The 26,250-nt window shown below is 40.3% G+C and overlaps 1 long non-coding RNA gene across 2 annotated transcripts in view; it reads left to right on the forward strand.

Annotated features, from left to right (window-relative positions):
- The window catches only part of LOC136555694 (uncharacterized), a 131,209-nt gene that overhangs the window by 83,709 nt on the left and 21,250 nt on the right, over nucleotides 1-26,250 (forward strand). The window contains exon 1 of one of the 2 annotated variants that reach the window (XR_010783526.1): nucleotides 24,062-24,160. The exons of the other annotated variant lie outside the window; for it this stretch is intronic. This is a non-coding gene — a long non-coding RNA (uncharacterized lncRNA). Of the gene's footprint in view, nucleotides 1-24,061; nucleotides 24,161-26,250 lie in introns of those variants that run through there. 2 annotated transcript variants of the gene reach the window in all.

A 26,250-nucleotide genomic window follows, 5' to 3' on the forward strand; every position in this document is an offset into this window, starting at 1 on the left:
CCATTTTCCCATTTCCTAGGGCACAGCAACAGTAGGGGCTGCTGAGTGTGGACACCCTTCTTGCTTTGCCCTTGCCATGGCCCTGGCAGAGTATTTGGGTCTCTTCTGCTCTGCATTTGCTTTTTATATGCATCTTTCCTATTTAAGTGTCACAGATCACTGCACCAGCTGATTAGCCTATACATGAATGGAATATAAAAGAGCAAGTCCCCAAGTTGTAGGTAAGACCTTTTGTGAGATTGGCTAAAAATAAAATGGAAATTGGCTCTGAGCTTTTGAGAATCTGTCTCTTCCTCAGGCCACAGGAAAGAAGAGCAAGGGGTAGCACTTCATAATTAATTATAAATTTATAATTAATTTGAAGCCCAAATCAACAACCTAATAGAGGAACTGCTTTTAGTTCTTCTGGATTCCCAGTCTGTGAAAAAGTTTGATCCTCACAAGCAGTTTTCACAATTTCAGGGCCTTTTTCTATTAAGTTTGATTTTTTTTTCCCAGCATCTTAATCTTGTGTACAATTTTTTTTTTTTTTTCTGTTTAAGGGACCAGATCAATAGCTGTACTGGGTCTCTAGGCTCACTACAAGTGAGTGCAAATGGTTACCCTCCCTGGGTAGGAATGATTTGTTTATTCATGTAGGTTTAGGTATTGTTTTGAAGGTTGGTGCTTTTGGCAGATAAACAATGCAAAAATATTCTGTGCTTCTGCAGCATATAATCTGATGTTCATGGTATACAAAGACTCCTTACTCTGTGCTATAAATACAGCATAACTTCTCTCCCCTCAGAGTTGCATGGGCCTTAAGCAGACTGGTGGGGTGGGATTTTGAAAAGCAGTCAAGGCTGACCTTTTCCTGCCTCCCCCCTAACAACAATGGTAAAAATTCCTGCTGACTTCAAGGAGAGTGGATCTGGATCAGTCTTGAACACTTCTGAAAATCCCACCTGTAAAGCCTGCAGAGTTCATTATAGGGGCAAAATTTTGTATAAAGCCCAGCAGGGACATACAGAAATTGTTAGCAGCTTATTAATCGCCTTCACAGTGGATGTGTGTATTGAATTTAATTGGGCTGCATCCCAGTAAGGCCTTGATATGCTTATGATTAATTTTCTCTACAGTCTACCTTTAACTTTTCTTTGAAACTGGATGGACACTCCATATTTGCACTTTTATAAAAGACTGGCAGTGAAATGAAGCATGCAGGTAATTATGCCCCAAGGAAGAGCTGTGACTGAGGTAGACCCTCAGTTAATGTATGGTAGCAATTTGGTGTCAATCCCTCTTGATGTCCTGCTGAAATAAAGCAGCATTCAATGTGATACTATTTAATTTTTGTGGGTAAAAGCATGGTTAAGTTTCTTTGTATAAGGTCTGGTTAGTAGCATAAAAACATGAAATAAGTGTTGAGCACAGTGACACACTTGAAAGGGCAGGTTATATTTATTCTGTGCTGTGTCAAGGGCATGCTGCTTGCTAACTGTAATTAGACAGTCTATCTGGAGGTCTGTGGCCAAATAGCAAAGATGTCTTTGCAGAGTATAAAAGGACTATTGTGTTAGTCCCTGGTCTCAGAGGGTATGAAGATGTTTCCCTCTCCTGTCTGTTATTACTCATACTTGGTTACTTTTATGTAAATTCAGCCATGAGGAGAGCTGACAAGACTGTGACATGAAGAAATTTCACCTTTTTCACTGAAACAGGGCTTTTATTCTCTAGTAATACTGTCTTAGTTCTCTGCAAAGGAAAGAAAGAGATGTTATTGAAAATCCCATAATTAGCAGCTTAAGGTATAAACCATATAGAACCCTGTGTTCTATGATAAACCCCCTAATTAGCTTTGTAGAAACTGTTTAAAAGCAAACATACATGCATCCTTATCACTAAATAATTATTTGCAAATAAACTCTTTTTCAACATATCTTAGGAAAACACAAGATTATTAGTTGGCAGAGTTAAGCCAGCTGAGTAGCTGAAAAAGCATGAAAAGAGCTACAGAAGTTCTTTTCAGAATCCTGCTCTCTTTGGCATTATTTCTCTAAAGCTTGATTTATCAAGAGGAGAATACAGTATTTGGTTTCCCCATAAGTAAGCTCTTTTCATGTTTTGTCTTTGAAATTAAAATCGTCTTTTGGAACAAATATCTGCTCTATCAGATAACTGCATGCTTGTCATCCCTAGCAGTGTGCTGGCAGGAAGACTGGGCGAGGATTTTTCTGCAGTACATTGAGTACACAGTGCTGGCACTAGATCAAGAATCAATTCCTCTGATATCGAAATATTGACTTGGCATGGGCAGTCTGATTTAAATGCTTATCATTCTTGACTTTGTAGGCTACATACATACTGCAAACATTTTTCATTGTGGGTCTGAGAATAAACATCTTTACAGCTGCCCGGCCATTTCTAACAGAATAACAAAGGGGCTGTGTGCATGTATGGGAGCCTGTGTGTGTGAGCAAAATTGCCAGCAGATTAATGCAGCATCACTTCTGTGCAGGGCTGTTTAGGAGGAGTTGAGAAGGGTATTTTCAATATTTGGAATTACACAGTGTTGTTTCTCCGAGTGCAAACACAGGTTTCACTGCTCAGTCTGCATAGGTGCTGGCCACTTAGCCGATGGGAGGGAGAACACAAACAAACCCCAACACAATTATTAAAACATTTAAAAATCTTTGCAATAATAATGCTACTACTAATACCACTATAATACTTTGAAATAATACTACTACTAATACCACTAATAAGAAAGTAAAGATAATTTCCCCTAGGCAATCAGAACACCTATTAAGTTAGCAACGGCGTTTAATTGACATTATGGCATGCTTCAGTGAGGAAGACAATGGATCTTGCGGGTGCGCAAGTGGAACGCATTTGCATTTCATAGATGATTAAAATAGATTTGATTGCATTTGTCTGAAGCCTGGCAAGGGAGGGCACATCTGCTGCATTCGATGTGCCCTGCGTTTCCCAGGACTAATGGAGTGCACTGAGTCACCACAAGACGGGCTTTTACCTCTGGAAGTCCCACGGCACCTTCTGCTGCATGGCCAGCTCCTTTCTTAGCCCTGGAGACCTCTTCTTATAAAGAATTGATGTAAAGTAGAGCAAGAAGGGAAGGATTTGAGGCAGTGAACTTGTCTTCATCTGGTTATGCAAGAGCCCTTGGGCTTTCTGCTGCTTCAAGGTAGAATTTATAAGGTGAGATGAAAGGTAATTCAAGTCATTAATTTGCGTTAAGGGCTGGCAGAACAACAACGGCGCATTTAATCTTGCTGTGGAAAAAATTGGTGATTTGAAGAGTAGGGGTCAGAATCAGGGGTCTGACTTCCTCTTCCACTCAATTTAAAAGGGGCTGCTTCAAAATGGAGAGTTTTATTTACTAGAAACATAAAGCTGAGTTAATTGTCTTAAAAAAAAAACAACATCCAAGAACTTTAAATATAATATAGAAACCAATTAATTAATGGTACTAAAATGTTTTCCTCCTGCTTTTCATTACTTTCCCATCTATATTCAACATTAAAAATGCACTCCTGGCAGCAGTTCAGCTCAGACTTGTCACCCACCACCCGAGCCCTGTGAAGGACAAGGGCTGCCCTGTGCTCTGCAGGGGGCAATGCCCTTTCCTGTGAGCCCTCCTTTCCTCCCCAGCCCAATGGCCACTCAGCAGCTTTCTTTTTGGCACTGCTGTGCTTGTTTGCCAGCCAGTCAAACCACCCTATGGCTGATGCTCTTGTCCTTCTCTAGTACTTCCTTCACTGCCCCAAGTGTGTCTCCTGGACGCTTACTGGCTTCCTTGTCTATGGATTCTGCTGATTATTGTTTCTCTACTCCAAGCTGCTTTCTGTTTTCGCTGCTTTTGTGTTCCTTCTGGTCTTGCTACATGTTGTGCTCTGCTGTCCCTTCTTCTCACGGCATTGCTCTCTTTCATGTGCCAAATGATTGCTCTTCCCTTTGAGAAATGTCTCTTAAAAACACACTGCCCTTTCATCAAAGAGTGAAATTAAGAGGAGCTGGTTTGACTGGGAGAACCTGGAAAATGCGGCTCCTCAGCTGATGAAAGCAGTTTATTCAGGACACCAATGTCTCAGAATAGCTGAACATGTTCAGCAGCAATTATGATTGGAGCAGGTTTCTTGGGTGGCTCCTGTGCTGCCCTGCCCAGTGGTCTCTGCATGGCCATGATTGTGGCCACAACTCTGCCCTGCACCCTCAGCACTGTGGGCTATTGGTGTTCCTGTCCTTCAGTCCCAGTCCTGGCTCATAGCATCCCTGCCCTCACTGTGATCTGTACAATTCTGGCATTGCTCGTTTCCTGCCTCTCCCTCCTTCCATGGCTCAGTTCCCTCAGGAGCAGCCCTGGCTCTGCCCATCTTGGGGGTAGTACAGCAAATAGTCCTTCTGCCATTAGGAGAGCTCAGACACCACCCATGCCTTGTGCTTCTCACTGGGACATTCCTGCACCCCTTGCTCCCTGAACTCCTTTTCTCCTGGCCATGGCCATGCCTTGTTGGTCTGGACTGTCCCTGTGTGTGGTGTAGGACAAGTTCCATGGGCTGGGTGGTAGCCACAGGGAGAACAAATGCATAAGTGCTGGATTTTTTTCTTTTTTTTAACTATGTTACTTTTGGGAAGAAAATTACTGGGGATGTATGTCACATTGTTAAAACAATAATTACAGTTTGCCTGTTGTGAGTCTTATTTTAATCATGTACATGTTGCAATTTTTCCCCCTTTTACTTAAATAAAGTATTCCCATAGAGAAAGAGTGCTTATAAAAAAAATTCTCACCATTTATTGGCAATACTTTTCCCTTCAGCTTTGTTGCTATTTAATCTTAGCCCCTTGAGATAAGTTGCACATATTAACCTGTCAGAGAAATGTTAAAATTGCATGACACTTAGATATATATTCAGAAAGTCCATAAAACCATCACAATGGTTCTGTTTTTTCTCCTCATCTGGTCATGTAGTTTAACAACATTTCTCCATATACTGGATCTCTCACCCTATTGTTTTTTAATGTGGTCTCCCAGTTGGAAATGGCTTTGTGGAGGGTTTTGGATCACCAGCCAGAGAAATGTGGGCTCTTGCTTGTGACCATCACCTGGTCTGGGGTCCCTAAGACATCAAGACAGACAGAAGCCAAAATCCAAGGCCTCATTTGAGTACTTCTGCTAGGGTGTAGGTAAAGCATCAAGACAAAAACTCGAGCTGAGCTCTTCTGAATGCTAACTGATGGAGTAGTGTGGGCTATTATCTCCATAAAAAAATGGACAAGCTGCCTGACCTATGACTGCTTATGCAGAGCTCCTTTTATAAATTACTGGTGATATTTGTTTGCTGTGAATCCCCTAATGGACCAAGAGATCTCATTAAGCTGTGGGGAAGGTCTGTTTCACTGGGTGCAGCTGGCCCTCATTTCTGAGGATGGAGTGGAAGGTAAGGAAAGGCCAACAGAAAAAGAGCTTGGATAGTGAAGAATGATGATCAGTGGTGTCTGCTTTTCAATAATGTTTTCACTCACAGGTTTCAGAATGTAAAATATGAATTTGGGAATCCAGCTTTAGACACACAGTCTGGGAAACAAACATTTCAGAGGGGCGCTCTGGATCCTGCAGTCAAGAGAAGTCCCCACATAATACAAATTTCTGTTTCCACATGACAACACAGACACCAAACTCAAGGGGAAATATGGCTTTTAGCTTCAACAGTGTTTATCTGTGGTAAATGCCTGGGATATTCTTAATCAAGGCATATAAATAAATGTTAGTGTTTAGGCCTGCCCTTGAAGCAATGCAGTATGGAATATAAAAATCACAATTAATAAACAGGTCATGAGTTTGCAGGTAATTTCATTTTTATTCAAATAAGGAAAAATGTTTTTTTATGTAAGCATGTACATGCTAAAAAATTGTTTACCATGTTTCAGAAACACAAACATAAGGCTAAATTAGGCTTGATCAGTCAAGTCTGACTGTATCCTCTTTAATATAACACGGCTGACAATTCTAATTGTGAAGCTTGCAAGCTGTAGAAAATGCATAATTTTTATACACCTTTGGGAGAGAGCTGGTAGCTAAGAAGTTTCTCTCCCTATTTCAGAAAGAAAAATGTTCATATGCAACAGAAAGATCTTTATTTGAAGGCAAAAATAGCACCTCTCTGTCATGTGCTCTAATTAACTTGCTGTGATGTCGCTCTGGTGATGGACACAGAAATAGACATTTGCTTTCCTAAATCCTGAAGTAGAAAATGAGGCATGAGTCAGGAGGATACAAGAGGGCAGAACTCATTTTCTTTTAATTACTTTTATTCAGGTTATATCATCCAGCAGCTGTTCAAGTTTCATTTTGAGATGTTGGATCTTCCTGAAATCCTAGCATGTAATTTTTGATGGGACACTCTCTCTTCTCCTTTATACATATATAAGATTTTATATCTAAGTGCTGATAGGGAATATAGACACGTGAACATTGTTCCCATTCACTGTTGAAGGATATAATTGGCCATCAAGTTTCTGAGACTAAAATTCTGGTTTTCAGTTCCTCTTATGTTGTGGCTGGCTTCTTGCAGTCATGGACAAAGGACTGAACCTTCTATATGTGTCAGTGGACTTATTTTTCACTGCAAGATGTCTATATAGAAACCACATTATCTGTGCTATTTGAGGGTATTTGAAAGTCTGTAAGGTCTCTGAAGCCTATTTTCTATGTACACTTAGGATGCCTTGACAATATAAATCAATATTTCAGTATTTAAAATCTAGGAAATGAAATCTGTATAAAATGGAACTGCCCGAATGAATTTTGACAGCCTCTCCTACATGCATTATTTATTTTTTATTGTTTTATTTTTTACAGATGTGGATGGTGACTGAGCTACAGCTGTAAACTTGTACCCAGGTAGCTTTAAAACACATATTATTGGCTGAGTTCATAGTAATGATGTAGTTTAGTTATAAAACAGCTTTTGTTACAAACAACTTTACAAGTTTTAAATATATATCAAACTACTGAATATATGAGAACAATTTTCATCTATACCTGAAATGCTCTTATATGGAATGGGTGATTCATAGCAGATCCAGAACACACATAAAACTTTGAAAATATATTTAGCAAAGGAAGTGAAGGCTATTTTAAATTTATGTTGAGCTGGAATTAGAAAGTGCCTACAACAGTGCCTTAACAGACAAACTCCACTGAAGGGAGAGTGCTGTACCCTTAGGATTTGCAGGCTGACCAGGGAGTTGATTTAATTCTCTACTTTCAAAGGGCCACCTCAGCCCAGCATCACAAGCAGCATGTTGTGTCTCTGGTTTCCCAGTCCAACAATGGCATCACTGAAGATCAGCACCTCCAGGTTTTACAGCACAGCCCTGAGTCCTGAAGGTGCCACCTGACCCTGGGCCCATCCTTGTTCAGCTTCACTGTTGCTGGCATCAGCCCCTCTGAGTCAAACACTAGAATACTACATTGAAACCCTGAACTCCACTCTGTTTTAGCACTTTTTTCTTTTTTTAATTATTACTCTCTGTTTAAGCTTTTTTCCTCCCCCCTGCAAGCTCCATACATTTAAGATTCTTCTAAATGGATGCAAATGGCTCTTATTAGAAGAACAGAAACCAGAAAATCACTCCAGGACAAAAGCTATCCCCAGCATGTTTTAGTGTACAAATTAGAATACCCTCCCCAGTGCTAAAATGGGGTTTATAATGGAAATGCTGACATCCTTACCAGACCCTATTGGCCTGTTGCTCTTTTGTCCTGCAAGTTATTAAAATCTAGCCTGGTTGCCTAAGAGACAGGGTAGCTACTTAGAAGATATTTAGCCATCAGTAAAAATTAATGTCCAATGTATTTATTGGAAAAATACACTTAATTAAGCACTCAAGTTATACAAGCCACCCACCAACTACAAGTATGTTCTGGCAACAGAAGTGTTGTTATTACCCTGGGTCTGCTTCATGATGTTGTTTTCTTAAGTAAATGCATTTTTTCAGCCTAACAGTTCTGGCTACAGCATATTGATAAGATAACTCTGCACTAAAAGGGAGACGTATTTTTAGTCTCCTTTTCCAGTTACAAGTAGTTCATTAGTGACACTGTTGTGAGAGTGTTGATTCATTAAGAGTCTTTTCATTAACAGTCTGACATTCATATGTAGAAGAAAAAGCCAGGAAAAGTAACAAGACACTCAGCATTTTCTTCTGTTTCTTTGGTACTTGTATCTTTTGTAATTTCAGCAGATGAGCTGGAAGCTTTCAAGACTGTAGGTTTTAAGCGAAACTTTGGTGTGTGCAGTCTATTTTTAATTTGCACACTTCATGTGATTTGAGGGGAAAATTTTTATTTTTCTAGTGTAAGAGGTAGATGGCAACTGCATGTGAAAATCAGATGTGAAAGTTCTGTTGCTTTTAATTGGAGCCTTAAAGGCTAACATGGAAACACTGGGGAAAATATGACTTTTGCTATGTTATTTAAATAGGCTGTTAGCCACATCCCTAAACTTTATGTGGCTTTGGATAGATTAGGACCTCTCTGCTAAGCTATCAAATATATCATATTCATGTAAATTCCTAGCAAATATATAAATATGTATTTTTTGTTGTTCATAATTACCATTTAATTGTAGGACCAAATTCCATAGCTTAACATTTATACAATGCCTGATACTTTAAGCATTGCACAAATATTAACTAATTAATAAAAACATCTGAGCAGCTCTTCTGAGACTGTCAGATTCCAGAGAAGTAAATTCCTCTCCCTGAAAAATGGGACTGTTCAAGCAAACACATTGTAAGCTTTTAAATGGCAAGTACAAAATGACACAGTGGGACACCATTTCATGCCTGAAATCTGAGCACAAAGCCTTTATTTTTCCAAGTTATTTTTTTTCTCCAGTCTTGTAAATAAATACTAGGTAATGACTTAGGAAGCAGAGGGGAGGCAGGCTAAAGATGAACTTGACATTGGCACTTACTTTGTTTTCATCTCCATATAGTATTTCATTGGAATATAATATTACATTGACTTATGTATTCATTCAATCATTAAATTCAACAGGACTCTTCAGTTCTGTCATCAAAAAAGCAAAAAAACCAGCAAAACAAACTGTATGGATTTAACCTTTGTTCTCCTTCATGAGAATTCATCAAACAAATGTGTGGCCTTTAAGTATTTTACGAGTTATTTTGGCTTTGAAAGGTCTGATTTAGTGATGCAAAATTATGTGGTTATCTCTGGCTTGCAAACAAGTCTGAAAAGCTCAAACCCAACCCACAGCATATTGTTTGATAACTTTAAGCTACACTGGCCCTTCTGTTTTCCTACTCAGAGCTTTTCTTTCCATGATAATCTTACAATTCCGGTCCCTCTGTCTCAGTCAAAGAGATGGCATTTCAGAACACATGTGACCAGCAAGTTGTTATTGCTGTGTAATTTTATATTCAGCATTGTGTCTGTAGAACAATCAGGACAAAGTGAATCTCCACTGTTGGCAGGTTGTGATTTAAGGTGGACACAGAACAATAAAAGATGAAAGTCACCAAGGAGAAAAACTGGCTTGAAGAGAACAGGGTATAACTGCATTTGTGATTTGAAGTTTTTTCCTTGAAAGTTATCTTTTTGAGAAATATTTCTTAGAATACTTTCTTGTTTAAAATAGAAGTGTTAGTGGCTAGTGATTTTTAATATTTGGTTTCCTACTTTCCTTCTTCTCACCCCTGTCATCTGGGGTAATGTGGAGACAATCTACATTTAACCATCATTTGCGAATTTGAGAACTTAGGCAGCTCTTTATACATATACCTGATGAAAAAAAATGAATATGGAAGATATTTTTACAGAACTTTTTCTGTCTTCTAAAAAACTTCTAAACATGGGAGCAGCCATAATTGCAAGGCTGCAATCAGGGCCTAGAGGTTGCAATATCACTTTAGGTTTATTTCACACAGGGAGTAGGGTTAAGGATGAATGCTTTGGTAGCAGGGAGCCTCAGAAAGTTAGTCCAAAAATTAAATTGCAAAAAGGGGGTTGAAGAAATGCAAACGACACTGACATAAGAAGCTGGAATCTCAGAAATCATCCAAGTCTGATCTCTTGCCATGATGTCTGCATGTCTAATCAAAGAGCTATAATTTATATAAAATAGTGAAAAAATGTTAAAGATAATGTAGATGTGATTTCACAAGAGATGAGCCATTTATTTTGTTTGACAGCCAGGGATAACTGAATGGAAGTGAGATCAGGAGGGCATGATGGCAGAATATTCATTACCTAAGTAGGATTTTGGCTCTAAAGCTTTCTGCAACTTCTGATCACAGTTTCCCTTCATATTGCTCAACATGGTACATCAATATTTATACATTGTGGATAATCAGCCAATAGCCTACAGCTCACTGTACTTTCTGTGGTGTGTACTCTCTATCCAGGGAACTTTGTTTAAGCTTGTCAGTTCCATCAATACCACTTCAAGCATAAACTCTGGGCACTCTTATAGCAAGAACCTTATAGCAAGATTTGCCTGCATGGTGAAGGCAACAGTTTAATAGTATGAGGTGAACAGACATTAAAAAAATTCTTCAAATGAGACACCTTACACAGAACTGTCTAGAGCAGAAGGGAAATTAGGAATCACTAAGTGTGAATTTACAAGGTCTCTTCACATAAATAAATTAAAATACTCTCAAAAGACTATCAACAGATCTTAGCAGACTGGACAACAACTATGGAGCTGAAACACAAAATAATTTAAAAGTATTTAAAAGTAGAGGGATTGGCCATGCATGGTCAAAGTTTTAACTCTACTTGGAATGGAATCACTGCAAATAGAGCTTAAGGCCATCCCAACCACAGCAGTTCTTTTTAACCTAATCAATCATTGCACAACTGTGCCCTAAGTCTGCAGTTCTTAAATATTTGATAGAACTAATTAATATATTAACAAAAAATGCATTTAATCAAGATGGGGATATCCATAATAACTATCCCCAAACATCCCTTATGGTTTTTGACTTACATCAGTGTGATGTGAGAGCCCAAGGCTTATTTTCAGTGGCTGTGCTGATGGATCTTGTCCTGCCTTGAGCCAGACATGGCAGAGAGTTTGCTGTACAGGGGTGAGCAAAATGTGGGGCTTTGATTTATGGGCTGTGAGGAACCTCAAATCCCTTGTGCTGGAAAAGGAGAAAAGCACAGGTTCCTACCCACTATTTTGCACCTTTTCACACTTTTAGACATAGTTTCTTATGACCCACGTGAAAGATTTCTTGTGCTGTTGAGGGGGACTGAATAATCTGCCTTTTTCTGCTCTGATTATAATTTCATCAGAAAGCTGAGATATTCTGCTCCAGATCCTCAGCTGGCAGGAGTCAGTAGCTACCCCACAGCTGGAGTGGATCTAGTTTATCTTAACAAGCTCAATAGCACAATTTTTGGAAGGTATTTAAAGTTCTATTTCTTAGTTCACTTTCCCCCAATTACTTAGTTTTTATTTGTTAGATTTTTTTTTTGTCCTTTTCAAATGTTTTTTTCTGTTCTAAAATCCAATCTGCTTTACCAGTAAATGAAAATACCTATTCTCTCCACAGCACTATTTTAAAATGACACTTTGCTTTCAGTTAAAAACTATGCTAATGGTTTTGATTTCTTTCCTTTTTCCTATAACTATTGATATCGCAGCTGCTGAAATTTTTAACATACCTGTATTTTTAAAAATAATTTGAATGAAAAATAGTTGGAAGTCTCCCAGACTGCTGTTGAGGAAATCTCACAATTTACAGTTTTCAATTAAGTTTCCATTAGGGAGCACTGTGACATTCAGCACAGGGCACTGTGCAATATTCAAGCAGTGTGGGAGATTCCCTAGGGACAGTGCAACACGGTGAAGGGGGGCACCCACAGGACAGTGTTGTGGGACTGTGCCACTGGAAGAGGTGAACTTTCAGATGTATAAAAAAGCAAAAGCAAGCAAACTTCCTGCCCATTAATCTGGCTGTTGAAGCAGTGCTACTCATGGAGCAGCTGGTGAAGCAGCAGGAGCTGGGTGTGCAGGTGAGGGCAGCAGTGGAGTCTGAGATGCTTTACAATGCAGGGAGATGGCTGAACTGAAATGAGCAATGCAAATATAGGCACTGCAGAAAATAAGAGGAAACTGAAGTGAATAAGAGCATTTGACAGATATGAAGTTACTGGGGCTAGACTAGAAAGTGTTTTGCTATGGGTGCTACCAAGGCTACCAGCACCCAGTACTTCATGCAGTGGTTGCTGATGAAAGGCAACTCCTTATACACAGGACAAGGTGCTGAGGTAGACAGAGTTGTTCAAAGGCATCTTTCAGGCCAGTGGCAAAACTTGGGGTATATCTCACTCTCCAAACACTCTCCATTGCTGTAGCCACAGAGCCTGAGCCTGAACACTGGCATCAGCATTGGGACAGGGTTCTGGGGAGCCATGTGTGGGTTTTTTGAGTTAGCTTGGACCATGATTTTAATCACACTTCTGGAGCCCAAGATGAAGAGCACTCAGCCCTTTTGGCTAATAGTGACCATACATTGTCTGAATAGCTTCATGTCCTCACTCACCTCACACTGTCCCGGACAGCTGAATTCAGATACTGCTACATATTTTTAATTTAAGGAACAAAGTGGCAGGAAATGGAGGAGCAGAAAGGGAAAGAGCAGTGGCACAGCTGACAAGGTTTTGTGTGTGGCTGAAGGGCAAAGATGATACAGTAGGGAGAAACCCAGGAGAGGGGAGGGGAAGGGTGATTAGATAGCCTAATATGTTTTTTTTCTTCAGTGTTTAATTTCCTTAGGAGTACATGCTGCATTTTATGTCAGTGACAGATAATGAAGGAGTCAAAAGATAATAAGCTCGGTATTCAGAGAAGATCCCAAGAAGTGGTATGTTACAGGGTTGTTTGGAAAGCTGAAATTCTCTGGTGATAGGAGATGGATGAGTTGGCTGAATGCCCCATGAGATTTTCCTCAGTCAATCTAAAATTAATTCTCCTTCATAATTAAAATACTTTTTATATTTTTAGGAACAGTTCTCTAAGTGGTTTTCTTTCCTTTTTTCCCTACTCCTTTTCACTGTGTATCAGAGCCAGCCACTTTAATTGCTAGTTTGCCTTAGGATGAAAAAATATCCCAGAATGTTCATGGCTGGGTGTCTTAGCTACTCATCTGATCTTGTACCCATTGTATAAGCTACCATGTATTTCTTTCTGCAATAGATCTTTAAGGCAGTGACCTGCCGGTATTAACTCACAGATAAGGAACTGTGACACAGTCAGAAAATGCAGGTTTCCCAAGGTCCTGGGGTGGTGGGTGATGGACTAGGATTTTGAACTTCAACCTCTCATTTTTGGACTGTTTTTCCTGCCCTGTAGTTTGGGGCTGATATCCATATCAGGAGTTATGTAGGTGACACATGGATCTGTGAAAATGGCATTCAGTCCAGAGCAGCCCCACACAGTGGGCGAAATGGAGTTTTCCAAAAGATGCTGCACCGGTTTGTGCCTGATCCTCCCACAGCTGCGGAAAAAGCTCCCACTGGTTTCAGTTCAGATGGTTCCAGTTCTGAAGCCCTTTGGAAAAACCCTAAAGCCAATCAATTTTTCATTCAAATTTATTTTTTTATCATGCTTCAGTGGAAACTCCGTCTGGGGTAACCCCAAACCAGCTGACTCCCACCTCCCACCCATGTTTCACTCGGGCTCTTTAATATCTGAGAATATCCCAGTGCTGACCCCAGCCCACAGGCCAGCTCCTGTTTCTGCTAAAGGCACTGAAGTCTGGCATCAGGAGCAACAAAAGCTGCAGCGTCTGACCCTCATTTAAATTAGTTACAAACTGGAAGATGAAAACAGTAGTGTATGTTGGCAGATTTCCTGGTGTTCCCAGACACTGGATCACTGCAATTCATCTGAATTCCAGTTTACCCCATAGGAATACAATGAGTCAATTAACCCTTTAAATAAATCAACTAATTCCAGGGCAATCACACAGCATCTGCTTCTGCATTTTATCAGTTACATAATAAAAATCTTCCTCTTGTCTTTCTGTTTCCTATTGCATTCTGTGCTTTGGATAAATACCACCAGTGCCTGCCAAGTCACAGTTGCAGAGACCTACTGCAGAAAATAGAACCAGAGACACACACTGGGAGAAATCCTCTTTAATGCAATGCTTCAAATTGAATGCCTGCAGTGCTACACAGAATCACAGAATGGTTTGGGCTGGAAGCAACCTTAAAAATCATCTGGTTTCATGGCAAATTTAAAACTAAAATCCACACCTCATTAAAAATGAATCCTGATGAGTAAGTTAAGTAGAAGAAGCATCAGTAATTTATGGTGATGAACTCAGCATTTTCCCTCTTCCTTTTTGTGTTGTGTCTGTCTTTGGAAGCCTGTAGCATGTTACAAATGAAGTGCCACAGATGAGCTAGAAATAAAAAGCTAGGAGGTTTTCCAGGGAGACAGAGAATAAATACAGAACCTCCACAAATGCAAACACACATGCTCTGGACTGTTACGAATTTTGAATTGCACAGTGTTTTATCTTCTCAGAATTTCCCAAGTGGCAAAATATATCCCCAGGAAAAGAATGACAGCAGACAAAAAGCAAAGACAACCACAAAAAAAAAATTCAAATCAGAAAGCCTACCATAATACAGTTCAGAATTACTTGTTCCCCGAATGATAAAGGAAAAGGAGTAGTCATGACAATGATCAATTTTGCTCGAGAAGGTTACCAATTTAACAGTGGGTAGACATCTCACAGATATCCTGCCGGAAATAGAACAGAGGGAATGAACCAAATGATTAGATTTCAAAGTGTGAATTAGCTTATGTAGTTTTTAACAGAGTGCTTTGGAATAGGATCCAAAAAGCATCCTTTTATGTTGGTGTTTGTCACTCTGTGTTATTTCTTCTGTTGCCTAACATGGACTAACCTTAGAATTTTAATCCTACAGTAGTTCCCAGATCAGATATCCTGTGTGTTTTGCTAGGAAGGACTTTTTTTAGAAAGCCTACTAATGTTGATGATCCCTTTTATCCAGCTTTATTCCTGTTACTTTCCTTTTTTACATAAACACTTGGCAATATATCTTCTGCTGGTTAAGGACATTATGGAGTCAGTTGTTGCTTTGGAAAAAAATTCTCTTTGAGGACTATACCAGTTATGTTACCTTACAGTAAAGATACAGTAAAAATCCCTAGAATATTAATATCATGAAGCTTTGAATGAACTAATTTCTTTGTTTAAAGTTCTCAATATTTTAATTATAAGATGCCCCTTCTTATATTCAGAGCCATAGCAGAGGAAGCTTTCCTAAAGTGAAATTCTCCTTTGCCTCTGTTTTAGCCATGTGCATAAAAGTATGCTGAAATGAAACCTCAGTCCATCTGCTTGTAGTGAGGCTGACATTGTTTCAGCAATCACAAAAAAGAAATGTTCAGGGCTGGAATAGAGAGTCAGCATTGTCCATAGTAAAAAAGCAATATAAAGTGTGTGGTAGGCAGTGGGGAAAGCTATACTGTAGTATAAACCTTCTGGCTCTAGTGAATCCATGGTTCTCAAATAGCCAGTAGAACTAGTGATTTTTATTTCCAGGCTCATGCTGAAGGTTGATGTCTCTCTTGAGTAACAGGATTAAGAGACCAATGGTGTGATATTTTGGGGAGAGAAAAGTGCTCTCCTACTGGTACCTGAATGTTACTGTCCTGTACTGTTTTACTTTTGAGTTTGCTCTGGAAAACAGCGATGACTTGGTTTCACAAGGGTGGTTTCAATGAGGACAGAAGGTTCCACGGCCATGCACATCCTATGCTGTGTGTTGGTGGCATCCATGCTGGTGAGAGTGGAGATGTGCTGCCAGGCCCTGCATTTATTCCTCAGGCATGCTCAAGTTCCTGGTTTGTAGAGGTTTACATCTGAGATTACTTTAACAAAGTTGGTATGCTTCAAGGAAGGGAAGTTTGAGAAATTCTCACTAGAATAACATTGTCTTACATCCAGTTATTGGTATGGGTTGTAGGTTAGGACAATAAGTAAGATCTTCAGAGTAATGTTTTGGCAAGGTTCAAAGTGGACCTTTGAGATTGGAGAGCATTGAGAATATGGCTGGACACATTTGTTTTCCCTTATGTGTCTGCTAATTTCATTCACATAGGTTTAATGCACTATTAATGTTTATTTTTTCCTAACAGGAGGTTGTTTGTAGGCTATCAATCATGATTACTATATAAAGATTTAAATGTTTGGAGACAGGTCTATGAGAATGTTATTTAATTAATTTTCTTGTGACCTAAATCAGATGGAAAAGCTGAAATACTGGTTAGTCTCTGGGCCTAGTAGGAGAGGTTATGATGCCACCTTGGGAAGAGGTACAGAGGTACAGACTGGTGGCAAGCACAGTGGCAAGGATGACATTAATGTGAAGGTGAGTTAACAGAGATGTCACATAGCTTTGTCTACACAATTAGTAGGTGAGGCAAAATGGTACTTTTTAAAACTGGATAAGTCAATTTGAGTTGGGTAGCAGGGTTTGAAAAACCTCTTTGTTCATGTTATAAAAAGAAGCCTCAAACAACTGAAATTGTCTTTGTTAGTTTTCTACTGACGAGACTCTACAGTCTGAAGGACACAAATTTTTATGCCTTTATAAGAATTATTTTGACTTAAAAAAAATCCTATTTCTTTACAATGAAACTAAATTTTTTTTATTTGTTTAGCTCCTTGCATAAGAGTAATTGGCACTTACTAATCACAAAAAAATTTGTGAAAACCCAGAGGGTCAAGCGAAGTTGTAATGTAAAGAACAGGAAGATAAGAAGTTTCTTTAACACTTCAAGTGATATGATATGGAAGCATGTAGGCTGACAAGTTCTTAGTAAAGAAATTAGAGTCCTTTTACAGACCAATCCATGATTGCTGTATCATAACTAACACAGAGAAAGAATGAAGCTTTTATCAGACACACTAAAAGTTTGGTTTTGTATCAATAGGTAAGGAACAGTGCTGGCTGTATTTTCAGTGCCTGACTAGAATGATAATAACAATTATTTCTCAGGGATTGTTTTACAGAGAATTTAAAGATGTATGGTATGTGTATCATATAATTGGCATCTGTATTGCCTCAGGACTGAATCAATGTAATCCAAGACTGCAGCTACATAAACTTCCCCTCTCCTATAAGGGAAAGTTTTCTTTGGGTGATGGTAGGCTGCAGAGCCATGATGAATTGCATAAATATTTAACTATTTTGAGGCTGAATTGAATGAGAAAGACTTCATTAATTTCAATGGTATCTTAAAAATTTTATTTATTTTGGATTGTAAATAAAGATGAAAAGAATTAGGAAGAAAAGTAGATATTCTACTCATGCATTTCTGTATCACTCTGCTACAGAGAATTGTTTTTATAGCAGTACTTTTGCTATTTATCTCAGATGCAGATTTACCAGATATCAGGACAGAAAAAGTGGGAAGAAAAATGTCCTTGGCACAGCCTTGTACAATCTTGTACAATCCTCAAGTGCCCCACATCACTTGAGGCAGTAGCTGGCACAGGCCTGTCCCTGCTGCTGTCTCCTCATTATCAAAATAGCTGGAGAAAGCACAAGACTTCTGGATATACACCAGAAGGTATTTTCAAACTCTTCCTGTCTATTAGGGAAAACAATGGATTTTAAGAAGGCAATGAGGAAGGAATATTTCAATAGGTTATGAATATCCATTGCATAGTACAAATGGTTTAAAGAACATTCCTGAAAGGTGGTGCCATGAAAGCCTTTCTGCCACTGCCAGACATACACTGTGACTTTCCAAGTTAGGGTTTTCCTCCTTTTACATGATGTCCACCAGCCCATTCTTATTTGGTGTAATATTTTGCACTCCATCCTGCTGGATTTCCTCACCCATGTTGGTGCTCTTGTTCTGGCCCTGTCTGCAGCTCCTTGGCTCCCACAGAGCCCAACACAGTTTGCTTTGCTATCTGTCCAGTTATCCTGACAACAAACTCCACCAAAGCTGGCTGTGTTTCATACTGAATCCTGCAAATGCCTTTTATTGGGAGTTTACAGCACCCCTTGAGCCAAGCTTGCTTATGATATCTGTATTTAGGACCTGTGTCTCTCCCAGGCATGAATACCCCCTCATCTCTTGCTACTTCTAACTGCAGAAATCTTCTCTCCATCACAACCCAGCTTCTCACAATTAGGTCTAAAAGTGACCTTGCCTGAGCTGATGGGCATGGGCAACTCCACAAAGAGAAAGAGCAAACTTTTCTGCAGTTCAATTCAGCTTGTTTGCAATGCTTCAGCTCTCCATTTCCCAGGAATAAGGAGGAGAACTAATCAAATAATTCCAAACACATAATCACCACCATGCAAGCAGACATTGCCTTTAAACCCTCTCCCATCTACTCTATCTAATCCCCATATTCCTACTGACATAAAATAGACTCCACTCTCCTCCCAGGACTGTCAGAATGGAGGAAGCATTCAGTGATGGGGATAAAGGTGGGAGCAGCCCTTACAAGGTTTCTCTCCTTCCCTAAGAGGTATCACCCTGCATCATTAGGGATTGAGAATTGCTACTTTAAGATGAGCTGCAATAAATTCTGTCTTGATTATGGCCTCATTTCAGTTCCAAACTATCAGTATCAACATATGGCTTAAACACCAGTAAAGCAGAACACAAATCCATGGATAACTTCATTTGGTGTACAAATGTTAGTGAAATAGAAACAAAAAAGACTTAGTGATTGACATCTTTGGAGAGTATGTGTATTTTAAAGTCACTGTTATTCCAGTAGTATCTAAACTGCAATAACAACAGTAAATTTGACTTAATGGGAGACAAAAGTGGCAGGTGAGTACTCTGAATGTGGATTGCTGTATTTTCCCCCTTCTGGCTGCTGAAGGTTACCATGCTGAATCATAGGAATTTTGAGGTCTTGGTAGTTGTTTTGCTCATTTCAGTCCATGACATCCCTGACTTATGCCTCAAATCTTAAGATATGTAGAAAATCTTCATTAGGCTTAAATTTGTTTCAGTTCAGTAGAGTCCTTGGCATAAGCAGTGTGTCAGGTGTCAAAGGAAAATTAGGAGAATAGTTTTGAATCTTCCATGAAACCTCTGGAAAGCCAGATAAGACAATTCTCAAAGGTAGGAGGAAAAGGCAAAATGCACAGCCTCTTTATGGTGGCTACATGATTACTCATCAATAACAGCCTCCTATGCCTTCTTTGGGTCCTTGACACAGTTTTTGCCCTGTGCTGTAAAATAATCCTGAAACTAACTCAGCTGTAATCTTAAATCAAAGAAGAACGCTTGGGAGATAATAGTTCAACAACAAAAAAAACCAAAATCCTTAACTTACATGGAGAATCATCATGCACAGGTATCTCCTTTGAGTCCAGAAGTACCTTGTTTGGATCTGCAATTTTTTTTTTTAATGTGAAAAGTACCAGTAACTTTTTATACAAAAAACTTCTTAAAAGAACAACCTTAAAAGATGGATCTGATCACTTGGACTCAGTAACAATCTTCCTAGGTCATAGAGTATTTTTAATTAACCTGCTGTTCCAGTTATATTAATTACCCTTGTAGTTCCAGGTTAAGGCAATATTCACTGTTTCCCCACTTCAATTTAAAAGCAGTGATGCTTTGCACATTACACCACAATGCTTCTGTTATTCCCATGGCTCAGGAACATATTGAAAAAAAATTCTGTAAACATATGTTTAAACTGGGAAGTATTTTCAGATGAAAGACACTATGGAAGGGGAAAGTCCTCTCAGAAAAAGGAGAAAAACCCAAACCCTAAAATGAAGTATCGTGAGCATTACCAAAAGTTCAGCCTTACCACTAAATACAGCCTTTATAATTGCTTGCTGAATGAGAGCAGGGCATCAGCACTCCATCCTATATAAAGGGTGATGTCTGTGCACACCATTTGCCTATTATTCCTAAATGGAGAGTCTGAATGCAATTTGAGACCATCTGAGGCAAAAAGGAGAGTCCACGGCTCAGTGACAGTCTGGGCTCAGCAAAGCTGGCCTGGGTGGGGCTCCAGGCTAGCAGGGAGCTGCCAAACAAGATCACTGAGAGAGCAAACCACGCTGGGAAGTGAGTCTTACAGGCTTTCATAGCCCATACACTCTTTCATTAAATAACTCTGAATTGTCCCTAAGCCAGGCCTAGAGAGTTAGTGGTTTGGTAGCCAGCCAGCATCTTGTTACAAACTTTCTGGCACAAACTAGTAGTGTTTGTAACAAATTATATGGATGTGTTAACCTATGGAATTTGGAAACACTTGCTTAGAGGTCCCAAAAGACGATGAACTTCAGTACTCTCACAACTTATGTCATGAAGATCTTTCCCAAAAAAACATCATCAAGACTTGTACTCAAGAAATAAACCAGAAAATTGTATGTTTGATTAACTGCTGCATAGTGTCTTTTTATTTTTCCAGATAGTGGGATATCCATAAGCAGGTAATGAGTGTCTCATGTATATATGAAAATACTTTTCCTCTGGATTGATTATAAAAATTTGCATTCACATGGCAAAATTCAAGATTGTTGCTTAATAGCAATTTGTAATGTAAGTCACAGGGTGCTGTTTTTCTACATATTTTCCATAATTGCATGGATAAAGAAGAAATTCTGAAAAGGCTGTTTCAAGACAAAAAACAGGCTTCCTGTCAGTAGACAGATGCCTTACTGGACTCCGTGGTGTCCTCAGTGGAGCTCCAAAGGCTCTGCACAGTGATAAAATCCATGCTAGGTCATGCAGCTGCATTCTAGCGCCTCTAGCTTGAAAACTGGGTTTGGCAAATTATTGTAGCTATGACTGAATTTGGGGCCTGTGCCCCTAAAGCACTTGTGACTGTCTCTTTCTCAAAAGAGAAGACGGTTTTCCTGAAATGAAGACATGTTATAAAGCATTCCCTATAATTCTTGGCACAGTAATTTCTTATGAGTAGGAAGGACAATTACTCTCACATTTTTTTGCAGCGATCCGGTTCAGAGAAGATCGTCCCGGCTAGCTGGGGGCACTTGTCCCGATAGCCAGGCCTCAGGCCAGCTCCTCGGGCAAACGCCCAGCGCTACAGCCGCAGGCGCTGCCTGGCGCAGGACGAGAATGGTTATGGGCTGCGGCCAACGGGAATGAGAGGGTGTGCTCCGACTGGAGTGAAGTCAAGCTTTATTACCAACCCAGGGAAGACCAGCAATCAAAGAAGCCAGGGGAGGGGGTTACATGAGCTTATAGAGGGTGAGGGAGGCAGGGGTGGAACCAGTTCAGGAGCAAATGGGAATCCAGAGGGGAGCGGGGTACAGGGGATTGACAACAGGAAAACATCAATTGTGACAACAGGAGGGAGGGGCTCCGGCCCCTAAACCAATCACTCCGAGCCCTAGACAGAAGTTTCTAGAGGAAAAGGTGGTGGCAGGGAGTGACTGGCAGGGCACTGGGGTGGGGTTGAGGAAAGGATACATTTGATCTCTAGGGAAACCGGGGAGAAGATTAAAAAGACACAATGATCGTTATGACAACTGGGGTGGAGTTAGGGTGACAGACATTGACAGGGAGGGGAGGGAGAACCAGAGCAGAACCATTCTAACACAGGGGAGAACAGACCAACTTATACAAACACAATACAACAGTGTTTGGAGGCCACCATGAACATTGGAGCCCACTGTGTGTGCTGGGATTTGAGGTTTTGACTTTGATTTAACTGGAGAACTGGTTGGTGTCTACCTCACTGCAGCTTGTGAGAAAAGGCTCTACTGCCCCAAAGCCATGCTTTAGAAATAGTGTAGTAAAGGTATCCAGAGTGTCTCATAGTACCTTCTGAGGCAGCTGGAGAGTTTCAGAAGGGTTCTTATGGGTTTATACAAATCACTCAAGGCTCAAACAAAACACATGAAAATGTGGTGGCATTTGGTAACATATATTAAGTATTCTGATTTATCCCACAGCAAAGGTAGGCACTTCTTTTTGTCATCCTATTAGTCAATTATAGTTAATTATTGATATGATGGAACTTTATATGGCTTTTTATATGGCATATGTAGTTGGGGGTTTTTTGCGGTGTTTTTTTTGGTTGCTTTTTTTTTGGTTTTTGGGTTTTTTTTCTGTTTTGGTTTTTTTGCTTGTTTGCTTTTTGTTTTTAAATTTCTGCTTGTAGAGGTCAGTAGATGTAATTATTTGTGTGGCTAATTCATGAGTCATTGTTTAAGAGATGAGGATGATGACTCACTTTGACAAAAGCTATTAATAGGTGCTCAGCACTATATTTTAAGGTCTTGGAAGAATTAGTCCCCTTTCCTTTCACAAGTAAATTTAATGTTGTAAGTCTTTTACTAGGTTAGCTGTTATACCAGAAGCACATCATTCACAGGATTACCCTCTGTGAACAAGTTAACATAAGAACTAAGAGAGAGTTTTAAATAAGACCTGACTTACACAAAACATGCAATAGGATACGTGGCCTAGTGATGGTGTCTGGGAACCATCTCCTCTCTCTTTCATTTTCTTTTCTTGTTCAGCTTTTTTCCCCTCCCCCTGTATTGCACATGGGCTGTTCATAGTCTCAGGCTGTGCTCATATACCCAGAGTATGGACAAATGCAAGTGCCTCTTCTTGGACCTGAGGGTGGGCAAGGCAGCTTTTGGCTGCTTGTGTCAGGAGGTCCATCAGTGCAATGCTGCTGCTGAGATGATTCATTCTTTCTCCCTGTGGGATTTGTTCACTTGGGATATGCTGTAAACTATGCTGGGATGAAGAAGAGATCAGTCTGGAATTCTCAGACGTTGAGCAAAGTCTTTGTTGGTCCTTGTAGATCTACTTTTTGGACTCTTGTGTGCAGGGACTGCATCCTGTGACGGCAGCCCACTGGGGAGCTGCACAGACCTGCATAAAAACTTGTGCAGGAGGGACATCTGCCATTGGCCTGCTACACCCCTGCTTTGTGAAGGCCAGGCCCACCCCAGTCTTAGCTCAGGTTTCTCAGAACCTGTCCAGCAAAGTGCTGCAACCTTCGAAAGCCAGAGCATCTCTGTGAAGCTGCCTGGGCAGAAGTGCAGTGAGCAGCCAGCAGGGCTGATCGCTGCCCATGACACGGCACTGGCTGAGGTCAGGGGGAGCACTGGGTCCAGTTCTGTCTTTGTCAGCACAAGAGCAGGATCAACCACACAGAGTGAGCCCAAGGGAGGGATCACCAGGGTGGTGGGGGGCTGGAGAGAGCGAGGTAGAAGGAGAAGCTGAGGCAGCTGGCTTATTTTAGCCTGGAGAAGGAACAGCTGAAGGGAGGAGATCTCCTGGCTGCCTGCAGCTACCTATTGGGAAACTGAATCCAGATTCTCATGAGAGATTCACAGTGAAAGGGCAAAAGGCAACAGACAGGGCTTGGAAGACAGGAAATTCCAGTTAGCTATTAAGTTTTTTTTTTTTCACTGGAAGAGCAGGAAAATGTGAAGCAGATTGGCTGGAGAAGTGCTGGAGTCTCCATCCTTGGAGATGCTCAGAACTCAAGAGGACAAGTCCAGAGTAAGCAGATTTAGTGCAGCAGATCTTGCAGGTATTGGATTAGAGTAACTACTCCAGTTCTTTCTACATTTTTTTTTTATTTCTATCATACATAACAGACCAGCACTGTTTCAAAACCAGCCCTGCACTGCATAGGCTCAGGTGTGTGACTACCACTCCTTTCCTTGTCAGACAGCATTGAATGAGTGGGAGAGGAGGAGCATTTCCGTAGATCTACCTGAAATTTCTTAATGGAAAATCCTAAACTAGCAGACAAATGGAACTCTAAAACAAAAACACACCAAAAGAAAGATATTTTAAATTGATCAACATTTTGTACAATTCTGTATAGAATTGTTAGTCTCAGCTTATGTTTCCTTTTTCTGCCCTTTTAAATTACTGAACACTAACCCAAATTCTTGCATAAAAAAGTCAATGTGATGCAGGTGTAGAAATGTAGAAATGTGAAAATATTAAAATGACTATTCTTCTTTCATTTCTGCCCCTGGTTTAGGACCATTGTGATGTAATCTGATTTAGGACTTTGAGACATTGTCTAAGTCATCCTCTGAGGCAGATTTAGACTCTTTCAGCAAATGTTCTTCTCTCTGGTAAGTTTTTGTCAGAGATCTGCACACAGTTTGCTAATTCTCTTCATGCCACAGTAAACTTCAGTGAAGTCAATAGCTACTCTGGCAACAAAGTAGAAAGGAAAGAGACTCTCTATTTTCAGAGCTCTAAAATAGCCACTGATCCATCCTTTGGGAAATACTGCTCTCAGGGGGGTCTGGTGAAGTGGTGTTGGGTTTCCAAATGGACAGAGAAACAGACAAGTGTATTCTTGAGCATTTCATGCTGACTCTCAGTGAAGTGACAAGGATGGCTTCCCTGGAGGGCTGGCTATAGGGGTGAGATTAAAGAGATGACTTTACCCCTCCTAAATTAGGTGCCAGAGATTACAGCCTCTCCTGTGTCAGTGCCTGCTCACTGGAACCTCTGCTGGCACCAAGCTCTGCTGATGTGGTGGCAAGCCCTGTCACCAGGGTCCCCTGCCACTCCAAAGTACGGATTTAAAGGCAATCTTGAATCCGGAAGGGAAGAAGGAAGAGAGTGTAATGCTCTGCTGTTTCAGCTGCTAATTGTGCCCAGATTAGTTAATTAGATAATTAACATAAGAATGCTCTCTTTTCATATTAGAGCATCATACATTTACAATAGAGCTGTTCATAAGTAGAGTGCTATGCTGTGGGAAACACTAATTAATTTTGCAAATTTGGACCTTTAATTGCTAAAGTGCTGTGCTTTCTCAATGTTTGTTTTAGAGTAATGTTAACTGATTACTGCCTGTTTGGAGAAGTATTTATTCTCTCTGCCAGTTGGACACATTCCTCTTGCTGTGCGACCAGAATCCCAGTTTATGTGCAATATTAACTGCACTGCACTTCAGAGGAGCCTGCAAGAGATGAGATTATCTGTAAACCCAGCTGACATTGGACCCAGTAGCTGCAAAAGCAAAGCAGCCCATCATTTCCAGTTAGGACACATCCCAGTCATATATCTCTGCAGCCTGCATACTCGATTATTGGAACAACATTCATCCTGGCTTCAAAGCAGAATCTGGAAAAACTGCAGCTGGCAGATGCAACCACCTGCTTCCTTTGCAGCAGTTCTCAGAAAACATCAATCCATGTACCAGGCACTTTGCTGGCTCCCTAATGATCTCTGAGTCAATTTTCAGGGCCTTGTGCTGAGTTCTCAGAAGCACTTATGTGAGCTGGGGAAACATCAGCAATATCTGCAGGGTCTTGATGGTCTCTCCTCAGACTCCAGCTCCTTCTACCCCAAGAGGATTAGATCTATGGGCAACTCTGCAGCACCAGCACCATCCCCTCCACTCAAGGAGTAATTCAACAGATATTGAACCAGAAAGAAAGCAAGTCTCAGTGGGATTCTCTTGCCCAACAACACCTGCATTTGCTTGCGTAAAGGGAGACGTGGGCTTGCTTCCTTCTCCAAGGCTTCTTTATGCAACACATAAAAATGTTGAGTTAGGAAATTGGAGCAGAGTTCTTCACTATCCCTTCCCCACCTAGCTAGGGTCGTCAGTTGTGGCCAGTTTTGTTCTGGTGTGTATGGGGGCACAGTGATCCCACCCTTGACTATCATGAGGAAACATAAAAATGTCTAAATTAGTAAAAGGTCTGTGTGTTCTCAGAAACACCTTGAGGTGAGATTTAAGACTTTTTTTTTTCTTCTGGCTGACATCTGCAGTACAGCTGTAGATGCTGGTCCAAAATGCTTACTATGTTGCATAGAGGGCTTAGCTGCCTAGCTCAGGGATATTGAGACTAATCTGAACAGAAGATGCCAATGTTTAGAACTTTCTGAATCTTTTGGTGAGTGAGAGCTGACTCAACTGTATAAAAGTCTTACCTGTGACTAATCACTGGCTGAAAAGTTTCAAGTTAGCCACTCATTCAGCAAATCTGAGTCAGCAAAACTCAGATACCAAAGCTGAATACGGGGATGAGCTCTAAAGAAATGCTTTCAACCTTTTCCACTTGCTCAACTAATTTTTCCAGTAGCTTAACCAGCTTCAACAGGGGAAATAGAACAGAAAACAATAGAAACATATGCTGAATAAATGCATGTGAAGATATTTTTAATATGAGCTTGATCATTTTGAGAAATGAGTGCAAAT

Source organism: Molothrus aeneus, chromosome 4 (genome assembly GCF_037042795.1).
Source record: "Molothrus aeneus isolate 106 chromosome 4, BPBGC_Maene_1.0, whole genome shotgun sequence".
Lineage (NCBI taxonomy): Eukaryota > Metazoa > Chordata > Aves > Passeriformes > Icteridae > Molothrus > Molothrus aeneus.